The sequence below is a fragment of the Lemur catta genome, chromosome 1 (assembly GCF_020740605.2).
Source record: "Lemur catta isolate mLemCat1 chromosome 1, mLemCat1.pri, whole genome shotgun sequence".
Lineage (NCBI taxonomy): Eukaryota > Metazoa > Chordata > Mammalia > Primates > Lemuridae > Lemur > Lemur catta.
The window spans coordinates 278,862,746-278,888,547 of record NC_059128.1 but is presented as its reverse complement, the minus strand read 5'-3'; the positions used below and the strand labels follow the sequence as shown (position 1 = coordinate 278,888,547).

The 25,802-nt window shown below is 37.3% G+C and overlaps 1 protein-coding gene across 1 annotated transcript in view; it reads right to left on the bottom strand.

The window, feature by feature from the left end:
* The window catches only part of DYRK1A (dual specificity tyrosine phosphorylation regulated kinase 1A), a 119,398-nt gene that overhangs the window by 75,110 nt on the left and 18,486 nt on the right, over positions 1 to 25,802 (bottom strand). The window lies entirely within an intron of this gene.

Genomic DNA, 25,802 nt, shown 5'->3' with positions numbered 1-25,802 from the left:
TTCCATTTCATCAACGGGGAAAGCAGGGGTCAGAGAGATTAACTGGCCTACGGTCACAGTTGGTGAACTCTGGTTGCACAAAGTTCATGATGTCAAGATCCTTCTCATTAAGGACCACTGAAATGGTTATGAGAAAATTATAAAGATGGAAGAATCAAGGTGTGTCTAGGTCTAATTTTTAAAGAAAGGATAAAAAATAAAAATAAAAAAACTAAAAGTCACATAAAACTCCACCCCTAAAGATAAGTTTGGTGATAGAATCCTTGCTCTTTTTTAAATATTTTATATCTTTACATTAACAATTTATATTTGCATCATTATTTTAACAGGTGCATAGTACTCTACTAAAAAGATATAAATATATTTTAAGCAAACACTTATTGGGGGAATATGTGGCTGTTTCCAAATTTCTTACTACCATGAATTTTAAACCTTAGAGCCCACTTCTTTCCATCTGATAATAGGAATTACGAGATAAGTGATATTAACAAAACATCAAGAACCATCAAGATTTTTTTCAAATCTCTTCTACTGATGTGCTTGCTTACAGATATTTTATATCACCTATATATAATGTGCTCAAACTTTCTATTATTCAAGTCAATTCTAGATCATAAGAGGAATTTAAAAGTGGTTGCCTAATGACCTCTGCGTGTTCTGGGCATCAAAGAAGGTTGAGATCCAGTGCTTAGTACACTTTTAACTTTATTGTTATGTTTCCCTCCTAACCTGAACATCTGTGGTAATCTCATTTATGTAAGTATTCCCTAAACAAAACAGTATCTATCAGACTGAAGACATTTAGGAAGAATATGTTGAATCAGTAGCCTTCAAGCCCTTCTCATAACTCCTTTCTAACAAATGCATTGTAAAACTGCTTTGTTCTTTTCTGATAGCACTGACTTTTCTAAATAAGATGTTCTACAGTATAACATATACACACACACATAATTTTATATATAAAATGTTATCTACAATTAATTTATAAAAGTCCATGCATACATATACTTAGTTCATTATATATACTTTTATACATATATAATTGCATATAATTTTATAAACTATTCATTGCTTTTATCTCTGCAATTCAGAAATACAGAAAAATAACAAGGCCCAGAAATAACCAAAAATACACTGTCACAGCTTACATTTTCTTCCAACAAGTCTATACTAAAACTAGTAAAATGAGTGTAGTTTTACTTATTTTCCCTGCTATACTTTTATGGAACTTACAGACAAATGCCACCTCCTTAAAAATTCTTAAAATTTGTGTTCTTGTATTTCAGGATACCAGTTATCCTCCAAATAACCCATGTCTCTTTCACTTTTGCCCTACCTCAGATGTCACCTTAGGTTCTATCCCCTGGCCTCTCCATTCATTTCTCTATTCAGCTTTCCTTGCAAAAGAAATATTTTCAAAGGTTTACTCTGCACTAATAATTCTGAACTCTCCTCTGGCCTAACTTCTCACTCTACACCAGCCCAACAAGCTGCTGGATGGCTGGCAGCCTACAGGACCACATTCCGGCCTCCACTCACTATGCCTAAAAGGCATCCTCCTTATCTTCCTACACAACTCACTCGCCAGTCTAATTTCCCATCTCTACTCCCCGCATCACCATTCTTGCAGTAACTTCATTAGAAACTGCTGACTTCTTTAACTACTCTAAGTGGTCATACTAAATCCTACCAATTTTCAAAATACCTCATGCCTTTCCATTCTTCTCCCTGTCCACTTACTTCAGTCACTCTGGTCCAGATCCTTAATTCACCCGAGGTATTATAAGTGCCTCCTAGAATTAAGAATCTTCTAGACCTGATGATTTGTCAGAATCACTAGGGGAGGTTCCCTGAACTAGATCACAGACTCCTAAAATCCTGATTCAGGAACCCTGGACAAGGAGTCAAGAACCTTATTTTATTTTTTTAAACAAGAACTTCCAGGTGATTCCTGAACATAGCCAGGTTTGGGAACTGCCGTGCTTAAAGGCACCTTGCCCGTTACCTACTTCATCCCTGATATAGTTGCTACACATACCTTCCTGAAACACATAACTTTCAACTGGAATTTAACTCCTCTCTGATTTAGGAACATTCCATCAAATCTTACTGCCCTGAACTCACAGTTCAATGTGGCATTCCTAAAATGCATTTAGGTCCCTTCTGCACCAATGCTTAAGTCATTTACCCTACATCTGCCCTTTCTTGCCTATCCACCTCAATTCACCCTCATTCAGCTTAAAGTTACTCCAGCCTCTCCTCTGAACTTGCATTTAATTATCTACCACTGTATTCTGTTAATTATTTATGTTATATACTCACTCCAGTGATATCTACTGCTTGGTGAGAAGTGATACTAGGTCTCATATTTTTCTATTATATCGTAGTAGATGATCAATAAGCAGATTGGTATAGTGCAATAACAAAAAATATTGTTTTATGTAGAAAAAGTTATAAAGCAGTATGCAGATACCGTATCATATTTGTTAACAAAAGGAGGGAAAAATAGTTAAGTGCAGGAAAAAAAAACTGGCAGGTTATATGTAAAATGTAAATAGTAGTTATCTCAGGAGAGAGGAACTGCAGGAAACTGTTATTCTTGTCTTCTGTATTTTCTAAATTTTCTAAAATGAATGTGTAGTGTGATCAAACAAAAACCTTACACGCTTAAACCTTAACTTTTATCCTAGAATTTTCTTCATAAAAGAAAATTCTGTAAAAATTACTGTCATGGTACCTTATCAGCAGTCATATTGTCACAATCCTAACACATAGGACTTATTTGTTAATGTCAACATTTCTATACCTATACTTCAAATTCCATTGGTCTCACTAAAATGAATATCCAATTTGGGGGACCTCCTTCACAGCCTTGCAAATCAATTATACATGGGGTATGGTATTCCTCTTGCTGTATAGATGGAATTTTGTTTGTTTTCTTGTTTTGATGTGTCCTTTCCATCAAAACTACAAACCTTCACATACTATAACTATTCTCTATTTTCCATACAAGACTATGAGACACATATTGGGGAAAAAATGCTGAAATATTAAAATAAATCTTGAAGAATAAAGGTCTAGAAAAAGCTTTAAAACATCATCTTAACCACCTCTTCTCCTTAAGCAGAATAAAATTCTAAATACAGTGAAAATTTACCCATTTCTAAGAAGAATTTTTATGACAAACTATTCCAATAGTTTTCAATCCCTAGTCATAAACTGTATCCTAAATTCCTCTATACCAACTTAAGATCATGCTAGTTTTTTTCCTGCACTTTAAGAAACAGAAAATAGGCCGGGCGCAGTGGCTCACGCCTGTAATCCTAGCTCTCTGGGAGGCCGAGGCGGGTGGATCGCTCGAGGTCGGGAGTTCGCGACCAGCCTGAGCGAGACCCCATCTCTACTAAAAATAGAAATAAATTATCTGGACAACTAAAAATATATATGTAGAAAAAATTAGCTGAGCATGGTAGCGCATGCCTGTAGTCCCAGCTACTCAGGAGGCTGAGGCAGTAGGATCGCTTAAGCCCAGGAGTTTGAGGTTGCTGTGAGCTAGGCTGACGCCACGGCACTCACTCTAGCCCGGGCAACAAAGTGAGACTCTGTCTCAAAAAAAAGAAAAAAGAAACAGAAAATAGTTACACACAGCCTACAAAACACTCTTCACAAGCACAAGGACTTACTCCTCAGTTGTTTCTCCAACTGACCATACACTTTCAATCTTTCTTCTCAAATCTTATTAACAAATCTCAGTAATTTTTTCTTGCTCAAATCTCATGCCTTCTCAATTTATGATCTCCAAATCTGTACACGGTATAGTTAAACAAGACCCCTGCAACAGTTATTGTTCCTGTAGTTTTCTTCGGTATAGTCTTTAAGTCTATAGCACAGATTCATGTTCCATTTGTAGTCTATTTTGCCCCATGTTCAATCCCTACTTTTAGAAATCCATTTCAGGATGGAAAACAGAATTTATATACAAAAAGTTTATCATTAAAAATAATAAAAAATAAATAAAAATGTTCAAGACAAAGAAAAGATAACAGATTATGACATACTTACATAAAATATTACATAATCATTTAAGTTCTTATAACTTCACTACATGAGGGGAAAATGTCATACCACTATATTAGAAAGGACTCAAAACTTTCCCCAGAGAATAGTCTCAGAAAAGTAAATTAAATGCAGAGAAAAAACTGTGAAGAAAACATATAAAATTATTTATAATGATTATCTTTGTCTAAGAAAATTCTGAGTGATTTTTAATTTTCTTCTTTATACTATTCAGTGTATCGCAATTTTTACATATATGTACATCTTTTATGAGCAAAAAATGGTCCAAGAAATTCAGCTTCCATCTTAACATAAAAAAGTCCCTGCATTACAGAATCTAGCTATGGGGCCACAACGAAAATAACTGCGAAGTATTTACAATTTTTAAAACTCCAATAGAGTAAAACATTCATGATAATGCACAAAGATCTTTGTTTTTAAAAATCAGTTAACATCCTGCTAGGTATTACCATCCAAAATAAGACCCAAAAAAGTGCTTAGCTTTGTTTAACCCGGCATTCAAGGTCCTAAGCCATCAGTGATGCTCCAGAATCAGCCTGCCCCAGTTGAACTCCTAGTTTCATCACTTACTGGGCCCATGAAATTGTATTATCAATGAGACAGCACATGTAAATCATTTAAAACACCACAGTGAGTGCTCAATACAAATTCAACTTCTTTATACTGTTATATTTTGTATTACTATTACTTCTACCTTTTCAGTCTATGTCCTACTACAAACGTTCCCCAAATCTACACTCCAACCACAAGGGATAAAGTCCCATTCCCCAAATACCACTTTTGTGCTCACAGATATTCCATAAGCCTTCCACATCCACCTCTACCTGTCAATACCAAGCTCCAAGCCCACCACCAATGCTTTCTTCACCCAGACAGTCTCCTACCACAGCCCTAACAGACATGACTGCCTCCTGAGCCCTGGCATAATAGTATTTATACCATGACTACTGCCCTAATCCCAACTCTGCCCTGCACCGTAGGTAACTGTATGCATGCTGGCCTCCAACCCATGAAAGTGGAAAAAGCCATCTTTACCTCATCCTTGAGAAGGCTAATATAATCAAACTATAGCTGACTGTCAATAAAGGACAAAAAGAAAATAATAACCACTAAAACAACTAATCTCCTAAAACATCTACTTTGGGTTGCTTTACTGAAACAAAAGTGAGTTAAAATTTTTAAATATTTAAGATGAAATAACAAGCACAATTAAGTGATACCTGCAACCTAATGGTGGAACCAACCAGTGAGTTTGCTGTGGTTTCACTCCATAACTCAATCCAATGCAAATGGCACAAAAGCTAGTATTTTTGCTACAGACAAATTGTTATATGAGCTAAAAATATTTTATAATTATCAACTCTACATAAATAGCTATAACCAGATAAAGCTTGGGAATAGTTTGGTTTTTTTTTTTCCCCTGTTAAATACCAAGTCTCTTTTCTCAAAAGAGTATTTTTAAATGTGGCACTACTTACATTAAAAGGGTTAGAAAACGGGGCCAGACATGGTAGCTCACGCCTGTAATCCTAGCACTTTGGGAGGCCAAGGCTGAGGCTGGAGGACTGCCTGAGGTCAGGAGTTCAAGACCAGCCTGAGCAAGAACTAGACCCCATCTCTACAAAAAAACAGAAAAATTAGCCAGGCATGGTGGCACACAGCTGTATAGTCCCAGCTACTTGGGAGGCTGAAGCAGGAGAATCGCCTAAGCCCAGGAGTTCGAGGATGCAGTGAGCTATGATGCCACTGCACTCTAGCCTGGGGCAACAGAGCAAGACTCTGTCTTAAAAAGGGGCAGGGGGAGTGTTAGAAAATAGGATTGGCAAAATATTGAGAACTGCTAAAGTAGGATGATAGGGACATGACAGCTCATTATATTTTTCTCTCTACTTTTGCATATGTTTGAAGTTTTCGATAATTAAAAGGTCTTTAAAAATGAAAAGCAGGAATATGTAAGAAAAGTGTTAGAAGTACAGCAATCTTCAAACTGTAAAATAAGTCCGCTACTAAATAAAAGCAGCTAACTAAAAGAAACCTAAAGATTCAGTGACATTTGTGGCAGGAGAACTTACAAACATACCATGACTGAGCAAAATGTGTGGAGTTTTTTGTACTTTTGTTTCTCTTTTGAGATGGGGGATAGATAAGGGTTAAAAGAGCTTGGGAAACTATTTTCCATGAAATATTGTTTTTAATTAAGTCACTAACAAATACCTATGGAATCTTTGGTTTCTGTAACTTTTTTTTTTTTTTTTGAAGCATTCATTGTGTTAACAAATGTACAGTTATAATGTGAAAATTCAGGGGGCTATGGTAAAATTCCTTTTTGGATGCCATCAGCTAGCTTTGAAGGAATATAGCCAAAACTTCCTAGTGCCAAAGTCTGCAACACAGACAGATCTGACTACTAGTTTAATCAGCTGACATTCTCTAGACCACCTTGGAGAAAAAAAATTAGACATTTTAACAACTTCCCCCCAAATTTCCTTTTGCTACCCAAAGTCATATTTTATTTTTATCTTCATATTTTTAGCATATTATACAGAATAACACATTATTCATGACATCTAATACAGATGAATTATACAATAACACAGAATTTATTATCAGATTTAGAGCTAAGAGGTCTTCAATTTCATTTAATTCAAATCAATCCTTTACAGATAACGAAACTGAGCTCTACAGAGGTTATGTGCTTTACTTATGAGAGAGAGTATGTGAAAGAAACATAAACAGTGAAATGGTTAGATCATAAAACCAATGATAAAAACAAAATTTAATATTCCACTGCCATTTTAATTAAGCATTCCAACTATACTGCTACACAAAAGTATAGGTTTAGCATCCCTAATACAAAAATCCAAAATCTAAAATGTTCCAAAATCCAAAACTTTGTCAGCACTGGCATGACACTACAAGTGAAAAATTCCACACCTGACTTCATGTAACAGGTTGTAATCAAAACTTTGTCTCATCAACAAAGTTATTTAAAATACTATACAAAATTGCCTTCAGGCTGTGTGTGTAAGACATATATAAAACAAACAAATTTCATGTTTAGACTTGGGACCCATCCCCAAAATATCCCCTTATGTATATGCAAATATTCCAAAATCTGAAACATTTCTGGTCCCAAACACTCCTATAAGGGATACTCAACCTACATGTGTAAATGTACTGTATGTACCAGCAACATGAGAACATATATAAATGAAAATGCACAAAAATGGATCCAGAAAAAAACCTTTAACAGCAGTACCTCTGGTCAGGGCAACAGGACTGGGAGATGGTAAGGTAGGAGAGGAATAGAGCAGAAGCAGACAGCCACACATGCATCTGTATACACTTCAGTAACTCTGAAAATGAGAACACATTTATGCCTATTGATACAACTGAGAAACAATTTTACATAACCGAACACAAATAATATCTTAAAAATCAGATAACGTCTTGATATAAGACACTATATGGAGTTTCAAATTCATCATTCATTTCTTCAACAAATACATGCTGAGCACTGGAGACACAGAGTGAGACTTACACTTTCACTGTACCTCCCCCTCATGGACCTAACAGTCCAATGTGGGAAACAGACAAAAATCACACTAATATATGACTACAAACCATGTTATAAGAGGAAAGTCCAGACTGCCGAAAAAGAGAATGTATCGATGGAAACCAATTTAGATTTGAGGAAAGGGGAGTATCAGAAATAATCCTTCCAACAATTTTACAGGTTAGACCTAAATTTGTAGTCTTTATAAAATTTCTTAAGCTCACAATTCTTTTAATTTCTAGATCCACATAAAAAGAGTTGGTGAGAAGTAATAGGTGGGTGGGGATCTTGAAATACTGAGGCTGTTCAGTCAAGACAATGAAAGACTGAAGGAACTGTGAATAGATGCCTTTAAATAATTAAGCAAGTCTCACAAAGATGGAATGAATTGGCTTGCTCTCTGTAGTTCAAGAAAACAGGACCAAAACCAAGAATAAGTACAATGTTACAGGAGAGTACGCAGAGAATAAATAAAAGAACAAAGGCATCCACTAACGGGACAGTTGCTTCATGAAAGACAGCCCCCAATCATTCCTGCAGAACTCAGGCCCCATAGCATCTGCCTTGGCCATGATTCCAACACTAGATGGGAAGTGGGGCTCGAATGGTCTGAAGTCTACTCAACTGGCCTGATCTTTACCCAAAGGCCCTCATCACTAAAACATTATTTAAAAATCTCCCTACTTCATTGAAATATATTCAGGGGACTAGCTAAAATTTAAAAGAAAATTGTCTCCACCACTAAGCCTATTTTTTTTTACCCTTAGATTCTGTACTCTCTGAGAATGCTCATGCCATAAGAGCAAAATTGTATTTTGAAATCTTGAAGCTGGATACTTGTTTATACTGAACCATTCTAAATCCATACATTCCACTTCACAATCCCACCCCAGCCCTGCTCAACAGGAACCTAATTGTATTAACCTTTATATTCCTTTAAGCACATACAAAGGAGCTGTACACCTAACAAGTATTAAATAGTAATCCTCAAATATCCTGCTTCTGGCTATGAGAAAATAACTGGCACTGACTGGCTTTCCCACTGTAAACAACCATAAAACTGAGCAAAATACTTGAGGCAACTGGTTTCCAACCACTGACAAACAGCAGCATAAGAAGAGAGGGGCACAAATGGCCTGGTTCTCTAGGAACAATTTCCTAACACAGTGGAAGGAGGTGGAGTCCAAACAAAGCATGGCAGTCATGCTAAGATGTGAAGGTAAAGATTAGAGTTCCAGGAGGCCAAAGCAGCTAGAATCTTTAAGGGAACAGGGCACCAGAGAGAAGGGAGCTGTACAGAAGGGGATCTCCCAAAGTCTGTGTAGGGGACCCATGAGGAGCAAAATGCACATGGGCAGCATGAAACCACCTGAGACCTAGAGTGACTGCTTAGAGGTTGAGAGTAGGCATGGGGATCTTGGGTCCCTGTCTGGCCATAGTGGAGAAATATCATTAATACCTTGTGATAGCTAATTTATTTCCTTATTGATTCTATGTCTCTGGAAAACCTTGACTAATACATACCACCTTAACACTTCCTTCCTCCTTTCAAGATAGCCTACTCCAGACCAGTACTAATAATATCAAAAACCAAATCCAGACAAGATCCACAGAAAGATGCAGTTTGAAAGTCATGCCTCACCATATTAGAGAGGGCAAGGAGTTACCTTGAGCTTTTCACAGTTCTTGCCTTAATAAAGTTTAAAATTAAACCTATACAAATTCAAAGTGACCAACCAGAATCTAGAACAAAAATTAACTCTTAGAAGGAATAAAACAATATTCATCAAAAACTGGTAGATAAGCAAACAGAAAAATGTGATCCACAGTCAAGGGGGAAAAAGGAGTCAACAGAACACCAACTCCAGGTTACAACACGTGTGAGATCTAGCAAAGACTTTAAGGCTGCTATTTTATAAATTCAAAGAATTAGAATTATGTTCAAAATTTAAAGGAACATATGATATTTAATGTGTGAAGGGATCTTACCAGAAAAAATAAAAACCATAAAAAAAGAACAAAAAGAAAATCTTAAAACTGAATAACATAACCAAAATGAAAAATGTACTAGATGGGTTAACAGCATATTGAAGACGGCAACAAAAAAAATAGTAAACATGAAGACAGATCAATAGAAATTATCCATTCTAGAGAAAAAAGACTGAAGACGAAGAGACCCTTAGAGATCTGCATAATATCAAATCTTATAACACATGTAAATTATATCACAAAAAAAGTGAGAAAAGGCTAGACAAATATCTGAGGAAATCGTGGCTAAAAACCCCTCAAATGATAACCACATTTAGGCACATCATAGGTAAGCACCTTAAAACCAAAGATAAAGAGAAAATCTTAAAAGCAGACAGAGGAAAAAAAGGTACAATACATACAGGGGAATAAGGATACTAATTATCACTGACGTCTCATCACAAACAATAGAAGCCAGAAGACAATGGAACACCACCATTAACATACTGAAAAACAAAAAATATTAATCCAGAATTCTATATCCAATGAAAATAATCTTCAAACACAAGGGTGAAACAGACATTTGCAGATATAATTTTTAGAAAGATGGGGAAAAAAACCTGAAGTCTTTGCCAGCCAACCTACACTACAAGAAATGCTAAAGAGTACTCTTTGCACAGACTGAGGGAAATGATACCAGATGGAAACTAAAATCTACACAAAGGAATGAAGAGAACCAGAAACAGTAAATAAATGGGTAAATTTTCATAAATGAGTATTCTTTCTTTCTCATAATTTCATTAAAAGACTTTTGTTAAAATAAAAATAAATTCTAAGTCGCTTAAGATATAGGCTTAAGGAAAAAATAGTAAAATTTTATATCAATATATAATGTATGTAAAAAACTTATCAACAAGCACACAAATGCAGAGCAGATAAATACATTTGAAGTGGAAAGTGTCAGTATAAAGTGGGACTTAGAACAATATTGACTCTAAATATTTAAAAACAGATGTGTAATGTGTGCATCCCTCAAAATGTAGAATATCCTCCAAAGTTTATATGAAGAAGAGCTCATACACAGTAACTACAATACACACAAGGAATCCTTCACCACAAAAGACATTCAACAACCAACCAAATTTCACAACCATGGAACTAGAAATAACAGGACTATCTAAAAAGAATTCCAAAATATGTATCTTAAGATACTTAGAGCAATAAAAAGAAAGAATCTATTTCTTAAAGAACAGACAGGTTCAAGAAAATACCAAGTATTAAAACTAACACACACACATTTTATGTTCTTGACTGGCTCATGACTGCAAAACACTCACTTGGCACCTTACAAGTGTGAGTATCTTTCTTTTGTTAACACCACCACTGAATATATGTTACTATTTTATTCAAAATGAGGTATATCAGACCAGTCAAAAATTAACTACCTACAATATAGCGTAGTAAGAATAATATAGTCCAATTATTTCAACGTTGATTCAACCAAGCAACTTTAGAAAAAGTATCATCATAGTATATTCCTACGATCTGCACCTTCTCAGTTAATAGACTGCTAAAATAAGTTCCAGTCATTTATACCATTTCCCTAAATTTAGACTCATTTTTAATAAATACTTGATAAAAATTACCATTGTCAGCTTGATCCAGCCCTGAAAGAACAATAACTTCCATTATTTGGAGAAAAGCAGTTGAAAATCATTGTTATAAATAACATGTAAGGTGGTAAAATTTAAGGCCTCCCAATTTGGATCCCAAATTGGGATCATCAGGTAAACACTGAAAAGTTACATAATTATTATGAATTCTTACCACAGCTGGAAGTAGACTTATGATATTATCTAAAAGTTACTATTTCAAAAGCAACCTTCCTGCCCTTATAATTTATAGAAGTGCGGTAAGTTGAAAAATGGCCCTCCCCAAAGGGACATCTACATCCTAATCCCTGGAATCTATAAATGTTGTTATTTGGGGAAAGGGTCTTTGTAGACGTGATTAAGTTAAGGATCTTGAGGATAGGGAGAGTAACCCCATATTATGAAGGTAGGCCCTAAATGCCATCACAAGTGTCCTCATAAGAGAGAGGCAGAAGGAGATTTGACACAGGCAGAAGAGAAGGCAAAATGGCCATGAAGGGAGAAATTGGAGTGATATGGCCACAAGTCAGGAAGTGCTGACCTTTCACTAACAGCTAGAAAAGTCAAGGAACAGATTGTTTCCTACAGTTTCCTGAGGAAGTTTGGCCCTGGCCCTGCAGACACCTTGATTTAGGCTCAGTGACCCTGATTTTGGACTTCTGGCCTCCAGACCTGTGAGAGAATTTTTGTTGTTTTAAGTCACTGTATTTGTGGTGATTTGTTACAGCAGCCACAGGAAACTAATACAAGGAGGTATGAAAAACATTTTCAAAATTTCTTAAAATATATATGTTCTGCAAATGTCACCTATGAAAAATGCTCTAACCTGTATTTGTATTCTTGGATAATGTGCATTTTTGGATGGAAAACTGTCCATAATTTATGTTAATATCTCATTTGGAATGATCTGCAATCTTACTGTTTTTTGATTGAGCACCTTCAAGTTTTAAAAAGACATAACCACTGGAAGACATATAATGTTTATAACGTGTAAGCCACCACTCTCACGCTCAGTAAAACCCGATACTGAACTACCCAATCTTAAACAGTACTAGTCAACAGAGTTCTCACATATTCTATTACAAACAGCAAATGGTAAAATGCCAAACCAAGGCTGTCAATGACATGAAGGTACAAACTGTATTTGTTTTTATTCCCCATTACTTTATCCCTAACACCTGGTATAGTATTTATCAAATAAATCAATCTTTATATTTCCTATGAAGATCCCCTACTACCAAACCCTACAGGGTCCCCACACTGCTTTTCCCCTGCCTGCATCCTCCAGCCTGATAATGAACCTGCAGATCTCTATCCCTAATGTCATAATGGGTTAGCAGCAATAATGTCCTTGTCAAAACCAAGCCAAACCTAACATACTGAAAAATAAGAGTCTGATGAAACTGATTCACCAGGAAAAGCCATTTATTTCTACACACAATCCAGATTTGGCTCCACCATCATCAACTGCTTCTAGGTTTTAAAAAATTCCGTGCTCTTTCCTCTAAAGGATACTCCCTTTCTCTCAACTCACAAGACTGTTGGGACTGATTAAAGCAGCATGCACAGAGTGCCTACCACATGGCCTGCACAACCAATCTTAGTTCTGTTTCCCTTTACTTCAGGGAAGGGGATCTGTCCTTAACCTACACAAGTTTCTCTATCATTTTTACTTGCCTACAAGGTCCTGGCAACTGCACTAGGGGAGAGAGAAGAGTCCTCCCAGTACCTGACACTGTTCCTTCTACAGTAAAAAGTGAAAAAAAAGGAAGTCTCTCCTCCTGTCTCAAGCTGTGCTCTTCATAAAAGGATCACCTCACATGGCCTCTCCCTTCCTCTGAACTTGTACATCATATTCACAACCTGCCTTGTTATGGTTGTATGATTCATTCTTAAAAAGAAAATGATTCTTAAGAACATGAAAATGATTTGTAAGTCTTCTCTCCTCTACTAGGCTGTATTTAATAACTTCCTTACCGTCAGAGACTGTCTTATTCAGCTTGGCATCCCCAAAGTCCAAAGCACAATCTTCCACATGATTCCAGATGACACTTAACGTGTGTTTAACTGAAGGCATCAAGTTGACTAACACCTCGTGTCTTACCAACTATGTGAAAACAAAGTATCTGTACACTGGGCAGATAACTTTTTCCGAGTCCCTGTTCAAATATGCAAAATAAAGAAGCCTAGATTTCTACCTATTATTTCCCAGTTTATTTCTAAATGGGGATAACAGCACTTCCTTTTTAGGACTATTGTGTAAATTAGCACAATACCTCACATAGACTTGACTTATAATACCATCTAACATTTTTCATGGCACTTTTTAGTTTATGAAACAATTTAAATACAACTCATTTCATGCTCTCTGAACCCTGTGAAGTACAGTAGCCAGGCAGGTATTCATTAAGCACTTACATATGTGAGGCAACTGAGGCACAGACTATCTAAGGTAGTAGTTCCCATACCACTGACAGTTGCACCAGAATCACCCTTAGGGGCTTGTTAAAAATTCAAATTGAGACACATAACCATCAGCATCTCCAAAAGGTAGAGCCAGAACCTACATTTTGAACAAGGACCCCAGGCGATTCTGACCCATGGCCAAATCTGAGGACATAGAATAAGAATTCAGTGCCCAAGAAGCCTGATGATATTTAAGAAGGAGCTTCCTTTTATTGTATTAGTTTACTGATAAGAACTATAGGCTGCTCCTTTGGAAAAGAAATGTCATTTGTGACTAAATGTGTACCTAAGTGCTTCTAAGAACAGAGTGTAGCAAAGTTATGATAACTCTTTACTCAGCTTATACCTAGAGGAGATAAAGGTATAATCAGTTAGGGCTGGTTAGTTTTGTGTTTCTAATTAATTCCAAAACTTGTCTTTCAATATACTATCCTTAGCATTTTTATCTATAACTTGCCAAAATAACTTACTATCTCTTTGTATTAATTACACAATTTTTTGCTAAACAAAAATGTTAAGCAAAAAAGCATCCCCCAGAAATGTACTAAGAAAATGAAATAGCTTCACATATACTAGTTGTGGCAGAGACACTAGTCACCATCTTCCCTAGTAACAGCAGTCAAGCACATAACTGTCCAGCTAGGTTATGCTTCCCAGCCTCCTGCGCAGCTGGATATGGCCATGTGACTAAGTTCTCATGGACAGAATATAAAAAGAAATGCCACTTCTGGGCCTCAGGACCCTGAGTGAGCACTTCTACTCTGTCTCTTCCCCTTTCTGTGAGCTGGTGTAAAGACAACAGAGATGAGGACAGTATCCTGGGGTACACTAGAGCAACAAGATGGAAAAAACTTGTGTCTCCAAACGACCAAGTGAGGCAGCAACCCCCACCAAACAGGACACTCACCTTAGGATGATTCAATGTTCTTGGAGCCATAGAATTGCTGGAATATACAGCAACTTAACTGTTTACTATAATATATTACATTTTGCATGATGACAGGAACTAAAAATTCCCCTGATAACTGCATCAGGTGAGGACTGATTTCTAATGTGTTCACAATACTTAATAATAAAGTTCTGCACAATAAAGGCAAAAGATCATCTGCCAAATTCTTTAAGTTTATAGATGAAAATACTGACCAGGGAGGTTTAAAAACAAAATAGGTAGGAAGAACACTGGACCCCAAGGTCTCTTAATTTCCCACTTTTCCCTCAGTATTATGCTACAAAATAGATTCTAAAATCATAGAAAAGAGAACTACAGTTTAAAAAATAACCTTTGGGACAAGCCTGAGCAAGTGCAAGAGCCCATTTCTACCAAAAATAGAAAAAGTTAGCCAGGAGTGGTGGTGCACGCCTGCAGTCCCAGCTATTCGGGAGGCTGAGGCAGTAGGATGGCTTGAGCCCAGGAGTTTAAGGTTTGCAGTGAGCAATGATGATGCCACTGCACTCTAGCCCAGGAAACAGAGCAAGAGTCTCTCAAATGAATAAACAAATAAATAATCTCTGGATTAATTTCATTCACTGACTGAACAAATAACCTACACCAGCATCTGTCAACTGCCAAGCAAAGTGTTTTCAGGTGAATGGAGATTTCCAAAAGCCTTCAGTTTTCTGTACTATGTATTTAACTCTCCTGAGCCTAGACAAATTACACAGAAAACAAAACAAACACAAAGATATTAACACTAGCTTAAAGGACCTAAAAATAAGTCAAATCAAAATTTGGAAGTTTTCTTTAATGAAAGTAATATATTAGAAACTCCTCTTCTACTTCACCCACCACTGCCCTCCGATAAATCCAACTCCCACACCTGCAAAAAAAAAAAAAAAAAAAAAAAAAAAAAACATTTTCATTTGTACCTAGGCCAAAGCAAGAAACCAGCAAACCCAGATAGCATTATTCCTCCCACAATCCTTCTCCTTCTAGAGGAGGAGCATTAATTAGGTCCCTGTCTTCCAACCCTCCACCCACTGGCCTGCCCTGTACAGAAGACAGATGTATGGGACAGGCCTCACTCCCAAAAGGAGGGACAGAAATGGCTTACGAGCATGTCCCTGAGGGAACACCTCCTGTGTTTCCTGTGGCATACATGGGATCCTTGGCTTGTTGTACGTTAATAAGCTGGGGAACATGAAGAGTTTTTCATTACACAATTCCACTATAAAGACAAAAGGTTTCCAAATCCCAGAACAGAGTTCACTCTAACAGTGCTTTGTTCACAAGGATAAAATCAGTTGGCTTGGATACAAAATTCCATATGGTAAATGCTTTCACCCCTCTAGAATTTTTAAAAGAAAATCCATTTAATGTAGGTAAAATCTCAGTGTTAAAACCAACATTATCAAAATCACATCCTAAGGCATCCCAGGATGGGAGAGGTGACACCCATACTATAGGGCAGGTACTTTGTTAGAATAACACAAGACAGTGTTTCTCAAACTTTTTTGATTATCCCCACCCCCAGGAGAGAAAATTAAATTTAATGTTAATTTTAAATTAACAAAAGAAATTAAAAAGTAAAATTTAACAAAAGAAATTAAAAAGTAAAATTTTGTCAGGTAGGGTTATGGAAGGCCACAGACCACTGTAATATCAAAGATTTTCCACCACCTCTCGCAAGAACAGTTTTTTGTTTGTTTGTTTGTTTGTTTGTTTGGAGCATAGATTCAAGTTGCCCTAAATATGCACTCCCTAAGAACAATTTGGGCCCCTTCAGAGAGTGATAACATCCTCACAGAGGATAAATGTTATAGGGCCTAAAAATGTAATCTTCAAACTTTACATCACCCAGATATGTTAAGCCTGGGGTTAAACCCAAGAATCTGCATTTCATCATAAGCTTTCCAGAAGCCTCTAATGTATAATGGTCTATGAGCCAAAATGTTTCTAACAAATTTCCATTGTCACAACCAAGCCTAATAACAGAATCACTATCCCTCAAGTTGGAATCAAGATGAGAACTATCTAAATGAATGAAACACTATAACATCCAGGGCATTAAGGAAGAAAAGATCTGGGGGCTGAGCATGGTGGCTCACAACTGTAATCCCAGCACTCTGGGAGGCCGAGTTGGGTGGATCTCACTTGAGCCTAGGAGTCTGAGACCATCCTGGACAACACAGTGAGACCCTGTCTACACACACACACACACAAATTTTTTTTCATCAGCCAGTCACAGTGATGAGGGCCAGTAGTCCAAGCTACTCAGGAGGCTGAGGCAGGAGCACTGCTTTGAGCTCAGAGTTTGAGGTTATAGTGAGCTATAATCTGGCCACTGCACTCCAGCCTGGGAAACAAAGCAAGCAAAAAAAAAAAAGAAAGAGGAGAGGAGAGGAGAGGAGAGAGGGGAGGGGAGGGGAGGGGAGGGGAGGGGAGGGGAGAGGAGAGGAGAGGAGAGGAGAGGAGAGGAGAGGAGGAGGAGAGGAGGAGGAGAGGAGAGGAGAAAGAAAAAGAAAGAAAGATCTGCTGGAGTTTGGGGGGAAGAAAGTCTCAGTTGCAATTTTGCAATTATAGGGAATCTGAGACTGTCTATGTCTTCTTTCACCTGTACAAAGGACAATTACAGGCTTACTATAGAATACTTGAGATATCTTATGGATTATAACAAGTGGCCAAAAAAGAGATTTATGTCACTTACTTCACAAAGCACATATTCAGAGTTTTTTACTAGTACATTGGTACTTTAACTTAGGTATAACCTGGAGCTGAGTATCCCATAAAGTACTCATTTATCCCTTTTTCCCCTATTCCCAAATCTGCCTTTATGAACCCTATCAAAATACGGTTTAATTGAATTTGAAAAATTATAGTAATACTATACAGCCATTTGAATGTAGTTATGGCAAAGAAGACATACAATTACATCACTGTATTATAAAATGAATAGGCCAGTAAGATCTGACAATAAAAAACAGAATAAAAAAGTCACCTTTATTCCTTTTTTCCCTTCAGAAAGATACTTGGTTCATGTGATAAGTGTTCCTTGGTGGCTCCAATAAGCTACTCTTGCCAATGTCCACATCTTGTACAGTCCCCTCCCCTAGAATCTGGGCTGGCCTATGACTTGCTTCTGGCCTGCAGAATCTGGTGGAAATGACACTGTAGAGTTCCAGGCATAAGCCTGGTGGCTTCAATTTTTGGCACCTCCGGAAACCAGTTATCCCCTAAGAAGTCCGGCTGTAAAAAGCCCAAGATAGCCAGGTGAAAAGGCCGTGTGCAGGAAGATGCCCAAGCACCACACAAGTGAGGGAGTAAGCCAGCTTGGACTTTGCAGTGCCAGCAGATGCCATGTGGAATGGAGACAAGCTCTACCCAAATTGGAGCAGTGTGAGCAAAGAGACGAGTATTGCTGTTTTAAGCCAATGAATTTTGCCATGGTTTATTAAGCAGCAACAGGTAACCTTCACATTTTATATGCCAACAAATATGGGGAAAAATTTACAATGAATCTGTTTGTAAAATGTTTCAAAGTAAACATTCTACCTCTTCTGAAATAATTTATCTTCTTGAATTTGAAAAAAAGGCTAATAAATTCCAACATCTCATTATTATATTAGCATACATCTTTAACAAATAAGAAGTTAATAAAACTACCAGTTAGTTAGTATTTGTATCAAGACTCCATCTCCAGACCAGAGATCTATACACGCACCCAGAAACAACTGTTTATTTATTAAACTTCAGTAAAAATTTGCTCATAGGTGACCTCTTTCAGAGCATGCACTCTCAAATAAGAAAACAGATCAGAGTTGTAGAAACTGGTCTATATCCTTACAAAGAGGTAGTAATGAGTAATGTACTGTTACCTATTACGAATAAATGACAACCATGGATATATCATTATTAATGCATTCATTTATTGAGAATATCACATATCATGTGGCTGGCATCCTGCAAATCAGAACAAGATAGTTCCTGCCCAAAGCAGCTCAATCTAGCAAAGGCTCTGCTATGGTCTTGCTGTGGTCTGAACATGCCCTCCAAAATTCATGTGTTGTAAATTTAATCCCCATGCAATAGTGTCAGGAGGTGTTCAGGTCATGAAGATACCACCCTCACAAATAGATTAATGCCATTACAAAAAGGTTGAAAGGACGGAATTTGGTCCCTTTTGCCCTTCGACCTTCTCTTATGTGAGGACACAGCATTCCTCCCCTCTGGAGGATGCAGCGTCCAAGGTGCTATCTTGGAAGCACAGACCAGATCCTCACCAGACACCAATCCTGCCAGCACCTTGATCTTGGACTTCCCATCCTCCAGTACTATGAGAAATAAATTTCTGCTCTTTATAAATTACCCAGGCTGTGCTATTTTGTTACAGCAGCACAAATGGACCAAGACAGGCCCCAAATACAAATGATAATTTTATAAATGCTTTCTATAATAAAGCAATGAAAACAGAAAAAGGGAACTAATGAGAAAAGAAAATAGAGCTTTCTTTCTACCCCTTCCCTGCCTCCCTTCCAGGAGGGTTAGGAAAAAGGAAGGAGAGGACATCTGAGATGAGTAAAGATTATAGAAGACCTTCCCCAAACCAACCTTCAGGTTTGAAATTTAAGCATTTTAATACTGGTTCCCTTAGGAGCATGTTTCTCTGCTTTATTCCCCAACTGTCCCTACCATCTAAAACAGGGCCTGTCACATATAGGCACATAAATATCTGTTAAATTTAATTTTAACATCTACAGCTATGCAACCTTGGGCAATTTACTGAACATCATTTATAACTATGGTCCCCAAACCCCAGGCTGGTCCATGATCTGTGGTCCCTGGCCTGTTAGGAACCAGCCACACAGCAGGAGGTGAGCAGCAGTCAACCCCACTGCTTGCATCACTGCATAAGCCCCGCCTCCTGTCAGATCAGCAGCGGCATTAGATTCTCATAGGAACATGAACCCTACTGTAAACTGCACATGCGAGGGATCTAGGTTGCGCTCTCCTTATGAGAATCTAATGCCTGATAATCTGAGGTGGAGTGAGGCGGTGATGCTAGCGCTGGGGAGCTGCTGCAAATATAGATTATCGTTAGCAGAGGGGTTTCACTGCACACAATAAATGTAATGAGCCTGAATCATGCCAAAACCACCCCTCCCAACCCCTGGTCCGTGGAAAAATTGTCTTCCATGAAACAAGTCCCCAGTACCAAAAAGGTTGGGGACCGCTGATCTAAAAGATGAATAATGGCTTTCAGAGTTGCTTTGAGAATTATATAAAATAATACATGATAGTATTTGGAAAATAATAGTAGGCAAAAAAAAGTTTGGGTGGCATTATTTTAAAGAAAGTAACATTTGTTTGTTTAATGCAAACAGCTACTATATGCCAGGCTCTATGCTATACAGAAAATGTTATCAAAGAAGCACAATGTGCTCCAAAGGAAAGCTAAGAGAAAAGTAGAAGCGCCTAACATGTGGGAAAATGTAAGCTATTTAGAATGGCTCTGGAGTGGAGGGAAGATGGTAGGACTGCAGAAAAGGACACCGAAACGATAAACTACGGTCAGAATACAAAGAGGATCTGAATACTTTAATAAATCTGGTCTCCGGTGCATAGAAATGGGAGTCAGGGAAGATGTCAGGCTGCAGAACAGCACAATCAGGACTGGGGCAGGTATAGTAGAAAGGGTTGATGATGACTGCAAAAAAAGACAAAAACTAGTTTAAAAGGAAAATATTAAAGCTTCCACATATCGAATAATCCATATATTTACCTCTGGTTCACTCACAAAACTGCACTGAAAATAAAACCCACCTAAAATCAGTGGTTAAAATACAACAAAGCAAGAAAGGAGACAGTGACAGACAATTTTTTAAACAATGGAAAGATGTCACAGTAGTAGCAGACTTAGGAGAATGAAGGAAGCCACAGAATAAGAGTCTACAGTTGGAGATGCCAAGGAAACTAGATACTGCATCCTAAAACCTGGAAAGGCTCAGGACATACACACATTCCAGCTTTATCCACTGTGAGAGCCTAGAAACACCCCATACACTAACACCGATGAGCCTAATGCTCACATCTTGGTTTCTAAATGCCATTCTCCATTAAAAAGAACCAGCACACTAGGCAGAGTTCTTGGAATTGACAACAAAATGCCCAATCTATAAAAGAAACTTTTAAGAACTTAGACTTCATCAAAACACAGCATCATTCCTGCCAAAGATGCCTACCCTGTATCTAATGAGGAAACAGCAAACACACATTGGGGTGATTCTGTAAAACAACTGGCCTGTAGTCCTCAAAAATATCAATGTCACAAAAGAACAGCTGAAAAACTGTTCTAGATCAAGACAATTGAAAAACACATAACAATATGTGTAAGTGATCCTGGACTGTATTCTTTCCCTATAAAAGAACACTGCTGAGGAAACTGTCAAAACTTGAATGGAGTCTTATGGATTAGATAGCAATAATGTATCAATATTAAATTACTGACTTTGATGGTTGTATTGCTATTATGCAAGAGAATACCCTTGTTTGTAAGAAAAATGCACTACAGTATTCAAAAAACAACAGACTTCATGTCAACAGCTTTCAAATTATGTGGAAATGAAATTATTTGTACTATGCTTGCAAGTTTTCTGAGTTAGTTTCAATAAAAATAAAATAATGGTATTTAAGATCCCAAATTATAGCCCAAACCCTATACAGGCTAGCAACTACCCTAGCCTCAAAGATACCAAAGGCATATTTGTCTAGGGACAAGTGAATAGAGACTCTGTACTTAGAGAAGTCAAGCACAACAGAAAATAGGTTCGAGGCACAAGGCTAAAAACATCAGTGAATAACAGTTTTTAAAACAGAACTGTGCACTCCAGTGTTCCTTCCCCAGTTCTGCCTGCAGAACACCAGCAACAGGAATGTATACTCTCTCTCCCTCAGGGATGGGATTTACAATTTCCTGCAGTAAACCTCTAGGGATACCCAATAACCTTACAAGCCTCACCCTCAGGAAGAGCTTCCATTGGCTTTATCATGCCTTACTCCTAAATACAAGCCACAAGCCCAAGGATGGTCAAATACTTGAGGAAAGCTGCCAACATCAAGGACAGAAACCAAAACAAGTAGAACAACAGGAATCCAGAGGAAACTAAGACAATGCCAGGAAGAAAAAAAAAAAAAAAGTAACCCTAAAAAGCAGCCTTCCATATCCGTGGGTTCAACGAACTGCAGATGGTGGGAAAATTTTTTTTGAGATGGGGTCTTGCTATGTTGCCCAGGCTGGTCTGAAACTCCTGAGCTCAAGCAATCCTGCCACCTCAGCCTCCCAAGTAGCTGGGATTACAGGCATAAGCTACAACACCTGGTGGAAAATATTTATAAATAAATAAATAAATAAATAAATAAATAAATAAATAAATAAATAAATAAAAAGACTCTGTCTCTGCAAAAAAAAATTTTAAATATAAAGTTTTAAAAAATGGATGGTTGCATCTGTAACTGAACATGTACAGACTTTTTGTTCTTGTCATTATTCCCTAAATAATATACTATAAAAATTACTTATATAACATTTACATCGTATTAGGTATTCTAAGTAGTCTAGGGATGATTTAAAGTATATGGGTGAATATACATAAGTTATTTGCAAATCCTATGCCATTTTACATAAGAGACTTGAGCATCCATGTATTTTCGTATCCCAAACGAATCCTAGAACCAATCCCCTACAGATATCAAGGGACAACTGTATAATATAAATGTGCTCAAAGAGGTAATATAAATGTAACCATGAAGTAAAAACAAATTGCTAGAGGGAAGAAAAGGAGCAATCACAGATCAAAAAAGATACCCGGATCAAAGATAAAAGTTGAAAAATACCTTCCAGGGATAAAATAAATAAATAAAAACAGACAAAATAACAAACTTGAATGTCACTTGAGAAGACCAAAGAGAAAACATCATCATGGAAATTATACGAAAAAGTTTCCCAGAACTAAATAAAGGACATGTGTCTCCAACATGAAAGGGTGGGTCCGATACAAAGAGAACACACATGCCAAAATACATCACTACAAAATTTCAGAGCCCTAGAGATAAAGAAGAGTTCCTTAAAACTCTCAGAAGGGGTGAAAAGGAAGGCTTAAGGAACGTCACACAAAAAGGACCAAAAATTCCTAACAAATCCATGGATCTATGCAATACTATGTAGCGGCTGCTAACATCACAGGGTCAGATATTCTCTGCCTCTGAAAGAAAAGGAAATATACCACCCAGGATGTATGATGTATTCTCCCCACTCATTACTCCCTTGTTAAAAAAAAAAAGAGAGAGAGAGAGAGAGAAAGAAGAAAAAACAGAATTTTATCAAGCCTCTAGATCTAACTACCAAGTAAGAGGAAATACAAGAAACAGAGGAACATGTCGATGACACCAAGAGGATTCATTCAACATCCGGGAGGTAGGAAACTGCAAAACAGATGCACCTTATTCAACAAATAAATTGTAAGGGGTAAAAAAGATACAGAAGAGAGCCTTGACAGATTTAACACCCAAAGACAATTTTTAGAACTTAGATCCAAAATTTAAATAAACTGCTTAAAAAATATATTGATGAGGCTAATCAAGGCAATTTGAATTCTTACTGAGTATTTGAAGAATCACTGTTAATCTTTCTGAAGGTATTATAATGGTATTGGGATTGTAGTTTAGAGTCCTTATCTTTTAGAGATGCATACTGAAATATTCAAAAGTGGTATTATGTGTCTGGGTTTGCTTTAAAAAATTCAAAAGGAAGAAGGACAAATACAAACACAGATTTTTATAAAAGAGGTCATGAGTTGATAAATGGTGAAGCTGAACAACAGGTACATGGAGCTCATTATATTCTCTAACTTTCCCATGTTTTTTTAAATGGAATACTGAATACAAATTATTAATGTATCTGCTATATGAAGAAGACCACAAATCAATACACAGTTCTCAGTAAAAATTATATTCAAACTGTAATTTTGTACCCAGTCAAAACTTTTAATCATGAGGAAAAAGCAGATTAAAGATATTTTCAGACAATGTCTCAAAAAAATTAGCCTCCCATGTATACTTTTTCAGAAAGTATTGAAAGATGTCCTCCAGCAAAATGAGGGATAAAAACACAAAAGATAATGGCCAGAGAAACAGAAGATCCAAACCTGCTGGGAAATATGCAATTCTATTAGGCCTAGAGAATACGAATTTCATAAAGAAGTAGCTTGATGGAGGCTTCAATAAGATGGTCTTAAGGCGGAGGGGACAACTAATTCATGGATACGTTTGATTGTACTGAACACTTTTGAGAGGCTAGTGGAAAGAATGGAAAAACTTATTGGCAAGTACTAGAAAACAAAGCAAATAGAAAATCAAGACAATTGTTATAGCTCTAGGAAAAACAAAATTATACAAGGAGGGAGAATGTCACAGTATACAATTTGCCTTATGGTGAACAAAATTTATGTAGTCAAAATTAAGCACTAAATATTGCTTTTGCAAAGAAGTTATATAGCTATAATGGGTAGACAGAAGAAGAAAAGTGTGACATAGGTGGCTTAACATTAAATATTCATGTACCTTAATAAAAGTCAACAGATAATGTCCTTTTTTTTTTTTTTTTTTTTTTGAGACAGAGTCTCACTTTGTTGCCCAGGCTAGAGTGAGTGCCGTGGCGTCAGCCTAGCTCACAGCAACCTCAGACTCCTGGGCTCAAGCGATCCTACTGCCTCAGCCTCCCGAGTAGCTGGGACTACAGGCATGCGCCACCATGCCCGGCTAATTTTTTTTTCCTATATATATTTTTAGTTGGCCAGATAATTTCTTTTCTATTTTTAGTAGAGACGGGGTCTCACTCTTGCTCAGGCTGGTCTCGAACTCCTGACCTCGAGCGATCCACCCGCCTCGGCCTCCCAGAGGGCTAGGATTACAGGCGTGAGCCACCGCGCCCGGCCCAGATAATGTCTTAAATTTTAAGTTAAATACAAAAGTAGAGTCAGGGTTACCTACCCAGCCTCCAAACTCCCTTTCTTGCTTTTGTAACAGAAGCTAATTTTGTTCAGAATTCATGTGCACACCCACCTCCACTGGGAGGAGCATGCCCAGTTCCAGGAGTAGGCCTAACTGGTCTAAATGTAATCCCATTTCCTTGGTATTGAGTGTTTCAGAAATGAGCATTTAACCCATGAGATAAGTCTGCCAAAGAGTTCCCAGGCCAAGTTTTCACAACCTTATATAGCTACAAGAAAAATAACTTACTCTTCCATGGACATTGCTGTGTATGAATACAACTCCTGACACTGCTGCAGCTAGGTAATTAATCTGAGGATGGAGCCTGCCAATGACTAAAAGGGAAGATGGAAAAAACTGGGACCCTGAAGACATTATTGTGGCACCAAATCAATTAGTCTTTGAGCCTATCCCATTTCTGGACTTCCAATTATAAGTTAAATCCCCTTATTAGAATCAGTTTGGGTTAGAGTCTCAATATTTACATCCAAAAGCATCCTATCTGATATAATAAGCATATTACTTAGAAATAGAGAAGTCAATCAAAAAACCAGCTAAAAGAATAGAGGTGAAGGTGATTACCTATAGGGCAGAGCTGGCCAACAGGTGTGCATGGCACACAGTAGCACAAATGTTTCCGACGTGCCAAGATCCCCTAAAGATCTCAGGACACCTATAACAGCCTCTTCAATTTTGCCCACGAAGGCCTTCACGTGAAGAAGTTTGGGAAGTACTGCTGTATAGAATAGGGCTGGAGAGCAGTAAAACGTGTGCCTGAGGATGGCTGTTTTTCATTATAAGCCTTTCAGTAAGGAGCACAGGTTGAATATCCCTTAACCAAAATGCTTGGACCAGAAGCGTTTTGGATTTTGGATTTTTTTTTTTTTTGATTTTGTAATTTTGCATTATACTTACCAGTTGAACATTCCAAGTCCGAAAATCCCAAATATGAAATGCTCCAATGAGCATTTCCTTTGAACAACATGTTGGCACTCAGAAAGTTTTGAACTTTGGAGCATTTCAAATTTCGGATTTGAGGTGCTCAACCTGCATTTGGTTTTTATTAGATATACGCTAAAAATAAATTCTTAAATTAGTGTGG